The sequence below is a fragment of the Salvelinus fontinalis genome, chromosome 3, assembly GCF_029448725.1.
Source record: "Salvelinus fontinalis isolate EN_2023a chromosome 3, ASM2944872v1, whole genome shotgun sequence".
Classification (NCBI taxonomy): domain Eukaryota; kingdom Metazoa; phylum Chordata; class Actinopteri; order Salmoniformes; family Salmonidae; genus Salvelinus; species Salvelinus fontinalis.
The window spans coordinates 48692941-48707258 of record NC_074667.1 but is presented as its reverse complement, the minus strand read 5'-3'; the positions used below and the strand labels follow the sequence as shown (position 1 = coordinate 48707258).

At 43.1% G+C, this 14318-nt stretch overlaps 2 protein-coding genes across 8 annotated transcripts in view; one reads left to right on the top strand and one right to left on the bottom strand.

Annotated features, from left to right (window-relative positions):
* The window catches only part of LOC129851034 (S-adenosylmethionine mitochondrial carrier protein-like), a 332312-nt gene that overhangs the window by 220925 nt on the left and 97069 nt on the right, over window positions 1-14318 (bottom strand). The window lies entirely within an intron of this gene.
* LOC129851033 (leucine-rich repeat-containing protein 4C-like) overlaps window positions 1-14318 on the top strand; it is a 169869-nt gene that overhangs the window by 107808 nt on the left and 47743 nt on the right. For 4 of the 6 annotated variants that reach the window (XR_008758927.1, XM_055917198.1, XM_055917196.1 and 1 more), the window contains exon 2: window positions 5768-5840. The exons of 1 other annotated variant lie outside the window; for it this stretch is intronic. The gene's annotated coding sequence lies outside the window, so the exon portion shown is untranslated. Of the gene's footprint in view, window positions 1-5767; window positions 5841-6740; window positions 7895-14318 lie in introns of those variants that run through there. One more of the 6 variants, XR_008758928.1, reaches the window with a different exon arrangement.

Below are 14318 nucleotides of genomic sequence, written 5' to 3'. Positions count from 1 at the left end.
CACAAGTCTGGTTCATCCTTGGGAGCAATTTCCAAACGCCTGAAGGTACCACGTTCATCTGTAAAAAATAATAGTACACAAGTATAAACAAGGGGCAAAGTATTGACACGTTTTTTAAATTGAAAGACGAGCTTAAAGTTTTTTCACTTGTCTGACCGCTTGCATGATGATGACGTTTCTCACACGACTGGCCTATCTGGGTGATGTTTTTTCTCGCCTGAATGATCTGAATCAAGGATTACAGGGACTCTCCGCAACTGTATTCAATGTGCTGGACAAAATTGAGGCTATGATTAAGAAGTTGGAACTCTTCTCTGTCTGCATTAACAAGGACAACACACAGGTCTTTCCATCATTGTATAATTTTTTTGTGTGCAAATGAACTCAAGCTTACGGACAATGTCAAATGTGATATAGCGAAGCACCTGAGTGAGCTGGGTGCACAATTACGCATGTACTTTCCCAAAACGGATGACACAAACAACTGGATTCGTTATCCCTTTCATGCCCTGCCTCCAGTCCACTTACCGATATCTGAACAAGAGAGCCTTAACGAAATTGCAACAAGCGGTTCTGTGAAAAATTAATTTAAATCAGAAGCCACTGCCAGATTTCTGGATTGAGCTGCGCTCAGAGATCCTGACTTGGCAAATTGCGCTGTTAAGACACTGATGCCCTTCGCAACCACATACCTATGTGAGAGTGGATTCTCGGCCCTCACTAGCATGAATACTAAATACAGGCACAGACTGTGTGTGGAAATGATTTAAACTGAGACTCTCTCCAATACAATCCAACATAGCAGAGTTATGTGCATCCTTTCAAGCACACCCTTCTCATTAACCTGTGGTGAGTTATTCACAATTTTCAATGAACAAATAAGGTTTTATATGTAAGATGGCTAAACAAAGAGCATAATTATTGACTATTATTGTGCCCTGGTCCAAAAAGAGCTCTTTGTCACTTCCCACAAGTCGGGTTGTGACAACTCACATTCATTCTTATGTTTAATACATTTATTGTATAGCGTGTGTGTGGCAGGCTTACAATGATGGCAAAAAACAACATTTGAGAGTGCGCTAACCCTGGTGCTAGAGGGGTACACAGCTGGAGGTTGAAAGTCTGAAGGGGTATGGGACTATAAAAAGTTTGGGAACCACTTCCAGAGGATCAAATACTCCCTTATTTACACTCACCCCTTAGCACAAATGGAAAGAGAGATGGATAGATGGAGCAATTTATCTGTCCCCCCCCCCCCTCTATAATTTATTAATCAGGCAAATCCTCTTTCCTCTCTCTGTGTGTGGTTGGTTGTGACTGTCCCCTGTCTCTGGGGTATGTGGAGTAGCCCCCCCCCCCCCCCCCCCCCCCCCCCCCCACTGAGTAGAAAGCCTGCTTTTTGGTCCAGCTGGACGGTCACTATCCCAGTTAAGCAGTTTTGTAAAGTTGTGTTCCTCAAAAGCACGAAACCTGCCTCAGCAGGGAGAGGAGGAGGATGGAGGAGGCAGGATAACTAGGAATGTAGAGAGCAATGATGGGAGAAGGAAGTGGTTTGGAGAGGTACACTACATGAGCAAAAGTATGTGGACACCTGCTCCTCGAATACCTCATTCCAAAATCTTGGGCATTAATATATAGCTGGTCCCCCCCTTTGCTGCTCTAACAGCCTCCACTATTCTGGGAAGGCTTTCCACTAGATGTTGGGACATTTCTGCAGGGACCTGCTTCCATTCAGCCACAAGAGCATTAGTGAGGTCAAGAACTGATGTTAGACAATTAGGACTGATACGCAGTAGGCATTCCTATTCTTCCCAAAGGTGTTCGATGGGGGTGAGGTTAGGGCTCTGTGCAGACCAGTCAAGTTTTTCCACACATATCTCGTCAAATAATTTCTCTATGGACCTCGCTTTGTGCACTGAGGCATTGTCACGCTGAAACATGAAAGGGCCTTCCCCAAACTGTTGCCACAAACTTGGAGGCATAGAATCGTCTAGAATGTCATTGTATGCTGTACTGTTGAGATTTCCCTTCACTGGAAGTAACGGGCCGAGCCAGAACCATGATAAACATTCCCAGACCATTTCTCGTTCTCCACCTAAATTTACAGTTGGCACTATGCATTGGGTTAGGAAGCGTTCTCCTGCCAGATGGTGAAGCGTGATTCATCACTCCAGAGAATGCATTTCCACTGCTCCAGAGTCCAATGCTCCAGCCAACGCTTGGCAGTGCACAAGGTGATCTTAGGCTTAAACTAATTTCACGAAGGCCCCAATGAACAGTTATTGTGCTGACGCTGCTTCCAGAGGCAGTTTGGAACTTGGTAGTGAGTGTTGCAACCGAGAAAAGACGATGGTTACGTACTTCAGCACTCGACGGTCCCATTCTGTGAGCTTGTGTGGCCTACCACTTCGCGGCTGAGCCGTTGATGTTCCTAGACGTTTCCACTTCACAATAACAGCACTTACAGTTTACCGGGGCAGCTCTAGCAGGTCAGAAATTTGATGAACTGACTTGTTGGAAAGGTGGCTTCCTATGACGGTGCCACGTTGAAAGTCACTGAGCTCTTCAGTATGGCCATTCTACTTCCAATGTTTGTTTATGGAGATTGCATTTCTGTGTCCTCGATTTTATACGCCTGTCGGCAATGGCCATGGCTGAAATAGCCGAATCCACTAATTAGAAGGGGTGTCCACATACTTCTGTAGTGTATTAAGTATTTTTGTCAGGTGGGTGGATAAGATTCATGCCCCACTCCGTCTTTGACTTTTCCTAAATAAGTCTATTTAACACACGGGTAAGACACAGGTAAGACATTTTGATTTCTGTATGTAACCAATGTGAAATGGCTAGCTAGTTAGTTAGCGGTGGTGCGCGCTAATAGCGTTTCAATCGGTGACGTCACTCACTCTGAGACCTGAAGTAGCTGTTCCCCTTGCTCTGCAAGAGCCATGGCTTTTGTGGCACGATGGGTAACGATGCTTCGTGGGTGACTGTTGTCTATGTGTGCAGAGGGTCCCTGGTTCGAGCCCAGGTAGGAGCGGGGGTAGGGACAGAAGCAAAACTGTTACATTGATGCTGTTGACCCGGATCACTGGTTGCTGCGGAAAAGGAGGTTAAAAGGGGGGGGTGTAACCGATGTGAAATGGCTAGCTAGTTAGCGGTGGTGCACGCTAATAGTGTTTCAATCGGTGATGTCACTCGCTCTGAGACCTGAAGTAGTTGTTCCCCTTGCTCTGCAAAAGCCACGGCTTTGTGGGTGACTTGATGATGTGTGCAGAGGGTTTCTGGTTCAAGCCCAGGTAGGGGCGAGGAGAGGGACGGAAGCAAAACTGTTACATGTATATATACGGAACAAACATACTGTATAAAAGCAACATGCAACAATTTCAAGAATTTTACTGAGTTACAGTTCATATAAGGAAATCAGTCAATTTAAATATATTAATTAGGCCATAATCTATGGATTTCACATGACTGGGCAGGGGCACTGCCATGGGTGGGCCTCCCATCCACTTGGGAGCCAGGCAGGCCCATCCACTTGGGAGGCAGGCAAGGCCATCTACTTGGGAGTCAGGCAGGCACATCCACTTGGGAGCCAGGCCCAGCCAATCAGAAGGAATTTTTCCACACAAAAGGGTTTTATTACAGACGGAAATACTCCACAGTTTCATCAGCTGACCAGGTGGCTGGTCTCAGAATATCCCGCAGGTGAAGACGCCGGACGTGGAGGTCCTGGGCTGACGTGGTTACACATGGTCTGCAGTTGTGAGGCCGGTTGGGCTGCCAAATTCTCTAAACGAAGTGGTAGAGAAATTCATTTTAAATTATCTGGCAACAGCTCTGGTGGACATTCCTGCAGTCAGCATTCCAATTGCACACTCCCTCAAAACTTGAGAAATCCGTTGCATTGTGTTGTGACAAAACTGCACATTTTAGAGTGGCCTTTTATTGTCCACAGCACAAGGTGTACCTGTGTAATGATCATGCTGTTCAATCAGATTCTTGCTATAGAACACCTTTCAGATGGATGGATTACTGTATTTTGGCAAACGGAGAAATGCTCACTAAAAGGAATGTAAACAAATGTGTGCACAACATTTTAGAGAAGTAAGATTTTGTGCATATGGACAATTTCTGGGATCTTTTATTTCAGCTCATGAAACATGGGACCAGCACATTACATGTTGCATTTATAATTGTGTTCTGTATAGTATCAGAAAGATCAGATTGGGAGGTTCCAAAACCCTTACCATTTCCAAGTAATTCAAAATTTCAGAAGAGTTCTTTTTCCAAGAATGAGAACTTGACTTGGGCTGAAAAAGGTGCCGGCACTCATTTTGGGTTCCGGTACTGTTTACATATAGGTGCAGCAGTTCCACAATACTTTTGAGACTATATTCTATAAGAGGGGAAGGAGCCTAAGCAGTAGAACATTTGCGGTGACGCTACTCAGCTCCGGTGAGCTCATGTCCACGTCAAGCACAGCCAATAACCACGGTTCCATGCGCCACACGTGAGAATGCGACAACAGATAGCCTACAGTGACATAAACTAATGAAAATGCTACTGTGATCTTAGAGTATGATTTTTTTTTTCCCATATTCTGATGTTACCCAAGACCTTCATAAACCCAACCAAAGGATAATTATTCTTATAGAAAATATGAAATATATATATATTAGACTGTTATAATGTTTAAGTCAAAATGACTCCTCATTGGCTCAAAGGGGATCCCTCGAGGCCTGGCTTTTATTTAAATATTTTTTGTAATTTTTACCACCCGTTTTCTCCCCAATTTCATGATTCCGATGTTGTCACATCGCTGCAATTCCCGAACGGGCTCGGGAGAGGCGAAGGTTGAGTCATGCGTCCTCCGAAACATGAACCGCCAAACCGCGCTTCTTAACACCCGGGTGACGCTGCAGCACTGCGATGCAGTGTCTTTGACCAATGTGCCACTTGGGAGGTGAGGCCTGGCTTTTCTAGTGTTAAAGAGATTCTCAGGTAGTTTTGTATACTTTTTTGCCAGTTGTACTGAAAGTAGCGAGCCAAGTGTTCTCCAAAAATTGCGTACCACATCACACTTTTGCAGATATGTGCACCACTTCATTGCTCTTTCTCTCGTTCTGCTGTTTGTGCATCTTGCTAGCTGTCACTCAATTGGCGAGGGTCTGAAGCTCATTGGCTAGAACTCAAATTGATAGGGGGCTGGCCCAAGTGAGGGGAAAAAGTAAGGAAAAATGACACGGCATGGAATCCAGAAAAAAAGTTGCTTTCAAACCAATGATTTTGTGGCTAGGTAAGACTAATTCTGCTCACAGATTATGCATGTATTAACTTCACATTGACACACCCAGCCCAAAAGCAGGTTGTTAAAAATACTTACTTGACCCCAAAGTTCAGGAGCATGATTTTGATGAAAACCGGTTCTGTCTGCCAACATAGTCTGCAGCCATACTCGATATAGGCCTAGCCTGTATTCTGTGTCGGTCTATAGCTGGAGTGGGGTGTACTAATACCATTCGCTGCGATTCCATGCCTATCTGGTAGAACATTTTCATTTGCTAAGCCCTTGCTTTGGCGGTACTACACTCGCCCCGCTTCAACAAAGACCTTGGCACGCTCTCCTCGATATCAATGCCCTCCGCTAGCCGCCATTGCCAAGTGAGGAAACAACGAAACTGAGTGTCATCCAAGCAGCTTGTCATTGTAAACACATTTTTTTTAAGTATTCATATTGAGTAATTTTTTCCTCTTCTCTTTTCAGGGTGAGCCAGCAGCCGAAAACGAGCAAACTTGAGGATGGGGAGAAACCAGAGGGATTGCGAATGAGTTGGCAGGTGAGAGCAAAATGAGAGAAAGAGACAACCAGGGCTACAGGCTGATGCGTGATCATCCTGATCCTCAGCGCCTGATTCTGCTCTCTCTGATGAGGAGGGGAGTTTGAGTTACAGTGATATTCCTTCATTGCCATGGCATGTCAATGGTAAGGCTTAGAAACTAGGACTAGGTTTTGGGATGGTCTTTGCCAAGTACACTCGTAAAAAAAAGGTGCTATCTAGAACCCCAAAATTATCTGGGTTATTTGGCTATCCCCATACGAGACCCCTTTGAAGAATCCATTTTGGCTTCTGGTAGAACTCGTTTGGTTCCAGGTAGAACTCTTTTGGGTTCCATGTATAAGCCTTTCCACAGAGGGTTCTACATTGAACCTCAAAGAGTTCTACCTGGAACCAAAGAGGGTTCTCTTATGGGGACAGCTGCATAACTCTTTTGGAAACGTTTTTCTAGGAGTGTAGTGGCATCCTATCACAATGAAATGGATATCTTAGTTCCAAAAATCTTCATAGCAAAGCATAGAGTAACACCAAAGGTCCTCTAATTAGTTACTCATTGTGGAAGTATGATTCTGTAACAAGTCTTGCAACAGAAAGAAATAGTATCATGTTCAAGTATTCTACGTTTGTTTACTAAGCAAGTTAATGTTGTCTATAATTAGCCCCTTGATGGGTAACACTCCTTAGCTCTTTGATAGCAATACATTTCTCCTCATTGTCTGTGTTGTCCCCTCTGTAATGGTGCTGCTGTGTTTGACAGATGAATAATAGCTAGCAAGTGTTCTAGACTCACCCCATCTCTGCAGTTCCCTGGGACACAGCTCAGGTCAGATGATTAAAAAGATAATGAATTGGTTTAATAGATGTTTGTTTTCCTCTGCAATATGTGTCCTTTTCCTCCAGACCCCGTGGGGGAGTCATCTTTATAAATGACAGATTTTCGACATTGAATGGAGAATGCTCCCATCCCAACAAACGGGCCAAAAACTGTTTTAATCATGTCATATAAACAACAAAATGATATGTGATGATATTGAATCAGCATGGAAAACTGATTGGATTTGCAAAAAGTAATCAATGTAAGGTCTTTTTTTTAAACCCCAACTTTTTACCTAAATCCAATGACAAGGTGTACTTTCTTTGTTGGTTTCACATTGAATTCACGTTTAGTTGACAACAACCAAATGTAAATAAAAACTAGTCATTGAACTGACGTCTGTGCTTGGAGGGAAGTTGTCTTAGCCTTCTTGATGTGGTGTGGTGTTGACTCAAGCAAGTTGATTATACTCACTTTCTTAAATGTTGCACGTAAGACTTAGTACACATCCTAGCAGCGGCTCATCTTAGATTCTTTGGCACCACCCTCAGACAATTCTCATTTGTACACCAGATCCTGTGGGATTGAAGGTAATTAGCATGTTATTTGGATTGTTTGTCTGGGTTGATTGATCAGCTATGAAACTAGCAGACAGAATCGTAACTTGTCTTGCATAATTTCTGATCACCCATGTTTTTGTTCGTTTTTTTGTAGTTGAAGTGTGTGAGTGAGTGTGTGCATGTTTCAGTGTCTGTGTGTTCCTCTTGTGTGTTACTGATTGGCTAAATCCAGAACCACCATGAGCTCAGCTGTAGTGCAATAACAAACATCAGTGTCATTGCTTTAATGTCCCCCAGCGCGTTTGAAAGATAAACCTGGCAGAACACAAACAATAGCACCGGTGCATACTGAACGGGGCACAGGGCATGAGAGAGCTCACTTAGTTGTTATTAACTTAATAAAGGCACTCTATTGTGGGAATTACACTCCTCCATCCCCACAAGGCCACAGGCTTGGTGTCTGGATTTCTCAGTTAACTGTACTGCGTCTCTGGATCTCTTTTTGTCATCCTCCACTCCTCTGAAGTTGTATTGTAGCTCATTCAGCATGAGTCATTAAGCTCACTAACGGACACTTCAAGATGAAAACAACCATGAAAAAAATGCCTCTGGTTTATATCCTGAAACAGAACTGCATGTAGTTGTTATTGTACCATGCTAATCCACACACACACACACACACACACACACACACACACACACACACACACACACACACACACACACACACACACAAAGGATGCAAACAGGACACACTCTTGGGGCTTCTGTCCTTGCCTATGTGATAGAGCTGTTTGACATTGATTGTGAAATTAACTGTACAGGGTGATTGATTTATACCGATACATATAATCTGGGGTATTGTGTGTGAACTGTCCCACACACAATACCCCATAAAGTCAAAGTGGAATTATGTTTTTAGAAATATTTAAAAATGAAAAGCTGAAATGTCTTGAGTCAATAAGTATTCAACCCCTTAGTTATGACAAGCCTAAATAGGTTCAGAAGTAAAGCATTGCTTAACAAGCCACATAATAAGTGGCATAGACTCACTCTGTGTGGAATAATAGTGTTCAACATGATTTTTGAATGAATACCTCATCTCTGTACCCCACACTTATATGTAAGGTCCCTCAGTCGAGCAGAGAATTTCAAACACAGATTCAACCACAACGACCAGGGAGGTTTTACAATGCCTTGCAAACAAGAGCACCTATTGGTGATGGGTGAAAAAAAACAACAACTGATATTGAATATATTTTGTTTATGGTGAAGTTGTTAATTACAGGAAGCTACTCTAACCAGGAAGCTTATAAGAAGTCCCGCTATGCCCTCCGACGAACCATCAAACAGGCAAAGTGTCAATACAGGACTATGATCAACCTCTCCCTGTCTGAATCTGTAATACCAACATGTTTCAAGCAGACCCCCATAGTCCCAATGCCCAAGAACACTAAGGTAACCTGCCTAAATGACTACCGACCAGTAGCACTCACGTCTGTAGCCATGAAATACTTTGAAAGGCTGGTCATGGCTCACATCAACACCATTATCCCAGAAACCCTAGACCCACTCCAATTTGATCCACAGATGATGCCATCTCTATTGCACTCCACACTGACCTTTCCCACCTGGACAATAGCAACATCTATGTGAGAATGCTATTCATTGACTACAGCTCAGCGTTCAACACCATAGTGCCCTCAAAGCTCATCACTAAGCTATGGATCCTGGGACTAAACACCTCCCTCTGCAACTGGATCCTGGTCTTCCTGACGGGCCGCCCCAGGTAGTAAGGGTAGGCAACAACACATCTGCCAAGCTGATCCTCAACAAGGGGGCCCCTCAGCGGTGCGTGCACAGTCCCCTCCTGTACTCCCTGTTCACTCATGACTGCACGACCAGACACGACTCCAACACCATCATTAAGTTTGCCGATGACACAACAGTGGAAGGCCTGATCACTGACAACAACGAGACGGCCTATAGGGAAGAGGTCAGAGACCTGGCCGTGTGGTGCCAGGATAACAACCTCTCCCTCAACGTGATCAAGGAGATGATTCTTGACTACAGGAAAAAGAGAACCGAGCACACCCCCATTCTAGTGGTGAAGGTTGAGAGCTTGGTGTCCACATCACCAACAAACTAACAAGCACACGAAGACGGTCGTTCCCCCTCAGGAAACTGAAAAGATTCGGCATGGGTCCTCAGATCGTCCAAAGGTTCTACAGCTGAAGTATCGAGAGCATCCTGACTGGTTGCATCACTGCCTGGTATGGCAACTGCTCGGCATCTGACCGCAAGGCACTACAGAGGATAGTGCGTCAGGCACAGTACCTCACCGTGGCCAAGCTTCCTGCCATCCAGGACCTCTAAACCAGGCGGTGTCAGAGGAAGGCCCTAAAAATTGTCAGTCTCCAGCGACCCTAGTCATAGAATGTTCTCTCTGCTACCGCATGGCAAGCGGTACCGGAGTGCCAAGTTTAAATCCAAGAGGCTTCTAAACAGCTTCTACCCCCACGCCAAAAGACTCCTGAAGATCAAGTCAAATGGCTACCAAGACTATTTGCAGTGCCCCCCCATCACCCCCTCTTTACACCACTGCTACTCTCTGTTGTCATCTATGCATATTCACTTTAATAACTCTACCTACATGTACATACACCTCAACTATCCGGTGCCCCTGCACATTGAGTCTGTATCGGTACCCCCCTCTATATAGTCTCGCTATTGTTATTTTACTGCTGCACTTTAATTATAAACACCGGCAATAGTGTTTCTACAAAGTATTGACTCAGAGGTGTGAATAGTTATTTAAATGAGATATTTCTGTATTTAATTTATTGTCAATAATTTTGCAAAAATTGTATCTTTTTTCCACTTTGTCATTATGGGGTATTGTGTGTAGATGGGTGAAGAAAAAAAAACAATATAATTAATCCATGTTGAATTCAGGCCGTAACACAACAAAATGTGGAATAAGTCAAGGGGTATGAATACTTTCTGGATGTAATCTCAACTACAATCCAGGTCATCTGGCTTTGCTATTAGATGAGGCAGAGTGATAACACATTAAGTTGTTATATAAATAAAAAATATCTGACATTGTATTCCCATTTTAACTTTTTGTGCTTTTAAATGGTTGAAAGTGCAGTGATAACACATTGGGAATTCAAAAAACTTCTGGATGTCTTTTGGAGTGGGTGGATAAAGGTTGAAATCTCATTGATCAATGTCTCAACCAAAAATGACCGACATTTGTTGAAATGACGTGGTGTGCACAGCGGGATGAGAGGACATCAGACTACAAAAACAGAAATTGTGCGGGAATTGAGAGAGATATACACAATAGCAATGACAAAGAAAATGTGTGCAAGTGAAAGAAAGGGCAATATTGACAAAGTTTGTATGTGTGTGTAATGTGGGTTTGAATCATCCCGTGTGTGAGCAGAATGTGAACTTATCTTGACACAACTCTTTTTGCCTTCTGTCTGTGTGTGTGTCGGTGTGTCAGTGTGTCTGTATATTCGTATATTCCATGAGTGTATGCGTGCATGTTGCTGTAGCCCTGCATGTGTTTCAGGGCCAGCTGTCCAAAATGAGCTCTCGGTCTGACACTCATGTATGAAGAGACCAATCGGAATTACTGCGCCTCATTTCTCAGGAAAATGTGTAGCTTGGGGGATCTACCGAGTGCTCCGGCTCTGTGGCTGGCTCAGGGCTGTAGACATTGCCCGTGGATATGATCCTGGCTCATCTGCTTAGTGAATCGGCTGCCCTACAGACACGTTACATAGTTATTTTCATTATCCGATGGCCACATCGCCATCCCTGACACTGGCTGGAAGTAGGCCGATGGTCAGTGTTGACTCACAAGTGAGCCATCGTCAGCCACCCTAGTGGTAGAAATTGAGAAATGTCATACATATCAAAATAGCCTCAAGGAAAAGAGCTGGGAATATGTTGTGTTGTTGTATTTGAGTGTCCGGTGCTTCACAGCAGATGTCTAGCAACGTACATACATAGAAACGGAGATGAGCAGAAAAGTCTCCAGTGATCATACATTGCTTCTATTAAACAAAAATCTAAACACAACATGTAAAGTGTTTGTCCCATGTTTCATGAACTGAAATAAAACATCCTCAATCTAAAAAAACGCACAAAAAGCGTATTTATCTCAAATTTTGTACTCACATTTGTTTAGATCCCTGTTAGTGAGCATTTCTCAATTTCCAAGATGATCCATCCACCTGACAGGTGTGGCATATCAAGAAGCTGATTACAAAGGCCACTAAAATTTGCAGTGTTATCACAACACAATGCCTCAAGTTGAGGGAGTGTGCAGTTGGCATGCTGAACACAGGAATGTCCACCAGAGTTGTAGCCAGATAATTGCATGTTCCTTTCTCTACCATAAGCTGCCTTCAACTTAATTTTAGAAAACTTGGCAGTATGTCCAACCACAGACCACATGTAACCACACCAGCCCAGTACCTTCACATCAACCTTCTTCACCTGCGGGATCATCTAAGACTAGCCACCCGGACTGCTGATAAAATGTAGACATATTTCTGTCTGTATTAAAGCCCTTTTGTGGGAAAAAACGTATTCTGATTGGCTGGGCCTTCCTCCGTATGGGTGGGCCAGTACAGTGGCTTGCGAAAGTATTCACCCCCTTGGCATTTTATTGTCGTACAACCTGGAATTAAAATAGATTTTGGGGGGGTTTGTATCATTTGATGTACACAACATGCCCACCACTTTGAAGGTGCAAAATATTTTTTATTGTGAAACAAACAGGAAATGAGACAAAAAATAAAACTGAAAACTTGAGCGTGCATAACTATTCACCCCCCCCAAAATCAAAACTTTGTAGAGACACTTTTTGCAACAATTACAGCTGCAAGTCTCTTGGGGTATGTCTCAAAAGCTTGGCACATCTAGCCACTGTGATTTTTTTTTTTTGCCCATTCTTCAAGGCAAAACTGCTCCAGCTCCTTCAAGTTGGATGGGTTCCACTGGTGTACAGAAATCTTTAAGTTATACCACAGATTCTCAATTGGATTGAGGTCTGGGCTTTGACTAGGCCATTCCAAGACATTTAAATGTTTCACCTTAAACCAGTCGAGTGTTGCTTTAGTAATATGCTTAGGGTCATTGTCCTGCTGGAAGGTGAACCTCCATCCCAGTCTCAAATCTCTGGAAGCTGCCAGTTAAGGACTTGTGAGGCGTCTGTTTCTCAAACTAGACACTCTAATGTACTTGTCCTCTTCCTCAGTTGTGCATCGGGCCTCCCACTCCTCTTTATATTCTGGTTAGAGCCAGTTTGCGCTGTTCTGTGAAGGGAGTAGTACACAGCATTGTACGAGATCTTCAGTTTCTTGGCAATTTCTTGCAAGGAATAGCCTTATTTCTCAGAAGAAAGCACTTTGTTTCTAGCCATTTTGAGCCTGTACTCGAACCCACAAATGCTGATGCTCCAGATACTCAACTAGTCTAAAGAAGGACAGTGTATTTGCTTCTTTAATCAGCACAACAGTTTTCAGCTGTGCTAACATAATTGCAAAAGGGTTTTCTAGTGATCAATTAGCCTTTTTAAAATGATAAACTTGGATGAGCTGACACAACGTGCCATTGGAACACAGGAGTGATGGTTGCAGATAATGGATCTCTGTACGCTTATGTAGATATTCCATTAAATATCAGCCATTTCCAGCAACAATAGTAATTTGCAACATTAATTAACAATGTCTACACTGTATTTCTGATCAATTTGATGTTATTTTAATTGGCAACATTTTTTGCTTTTCTTTCAAAAACAAGGACATTTCTAAGTGACTCCAAACTTTTGAACGGTAGTGTATATGTATTGTTAAGCCAGTCCTAAACTAAATTAAGCTTGCCTAAACAAAGTGGGTGAATACTTATGCAACTACTATATTTTTTTATGTACATTTGTATTAATACAAAAACAACATTTAACAAAAATATATACATTTTCTCTAACATTATGGATTATTTTGTGTATATCAATGACAAAGAATCACAATTAAATCAATTTGAAATTCAGGCTGTAAGACAACACAATGTGGAAAAAGTAAAAGGGTGTGAACATTTTCTGAAGGCGCTGTAATCCCAATTTGTAATGGATCAAAATGGGGAAAATATCCAAAGGGAGTGAATACCTAGAGTGCATCCGGAAAGTATTCAGGCCCCTTGACTTTTTCCACATTTTGTTACATTGGACTTATTCTAAAATTCAGTAAAAAAAAAAAAATCCTCATCAATCTACACACAATACCCCATAATGACAAAGCAAAAACATTTTTTTCTAAATGTTTGCTCATTTATGAAAGATAAAAACTCAAATCACATTTATCACAAGTATTCAGACACTTTACTCAGTACTTTGTTAAAGCACATTTGGCAGTGATTACAGCCTCAAGTCTTCTTGGGTATGACACTACAAGCTTGGCACGTGTATTTGGGAAGTTTCTCACATTCTTCTCTGCAGATCCTCTCAAGCTCTGTCAGGTTGGGTGGGGAGTGTCGCTGCATCGCTAATTTCAGGTCTCTCCACAGATGTTCAATCGGGTTAATGTCTGGGCTCTGGCTGGGACACTCAAGGACATTCAGAGACTTGTTCCATAGCCACTCCTGTGATGTCTTGGCTGTGTGCTTAGGGTCACTGTCCTGTTGGAAGGTGAACATTCTTCCTAGTCTGAGGTTCTGAGCGCTCTGGAGCAGGTTTTCATCAAGGTTCTCTCTGTATTTTGCTCCATTCATCTTTCCCTAGATCCTGCCCAGTCTCCCAGTCCCTGCCACTGACAAACATCCCCACAGCATGATGCTAACACCACCATGCTTCACCGAAGGGATGGTGCCAGGTTTCCTCCTGATGTGACGCTTGGTATTCAGGCCAAATAGTTCTTGGTCTCATCAGACCATAGGATCTTGTTTCCCATGGTCTGAGAGTCTTTAGCTGCCTTTTGGCAAACCAACCAGGCTGTCATGTGCCTTTTACAGGGTAGTGTACCATAAAGGCCTGCTTGGTGGAGTGCTGCAGAGATGGTTGTCCTTCTGGAAGGTTCTCCCATCTCCAGA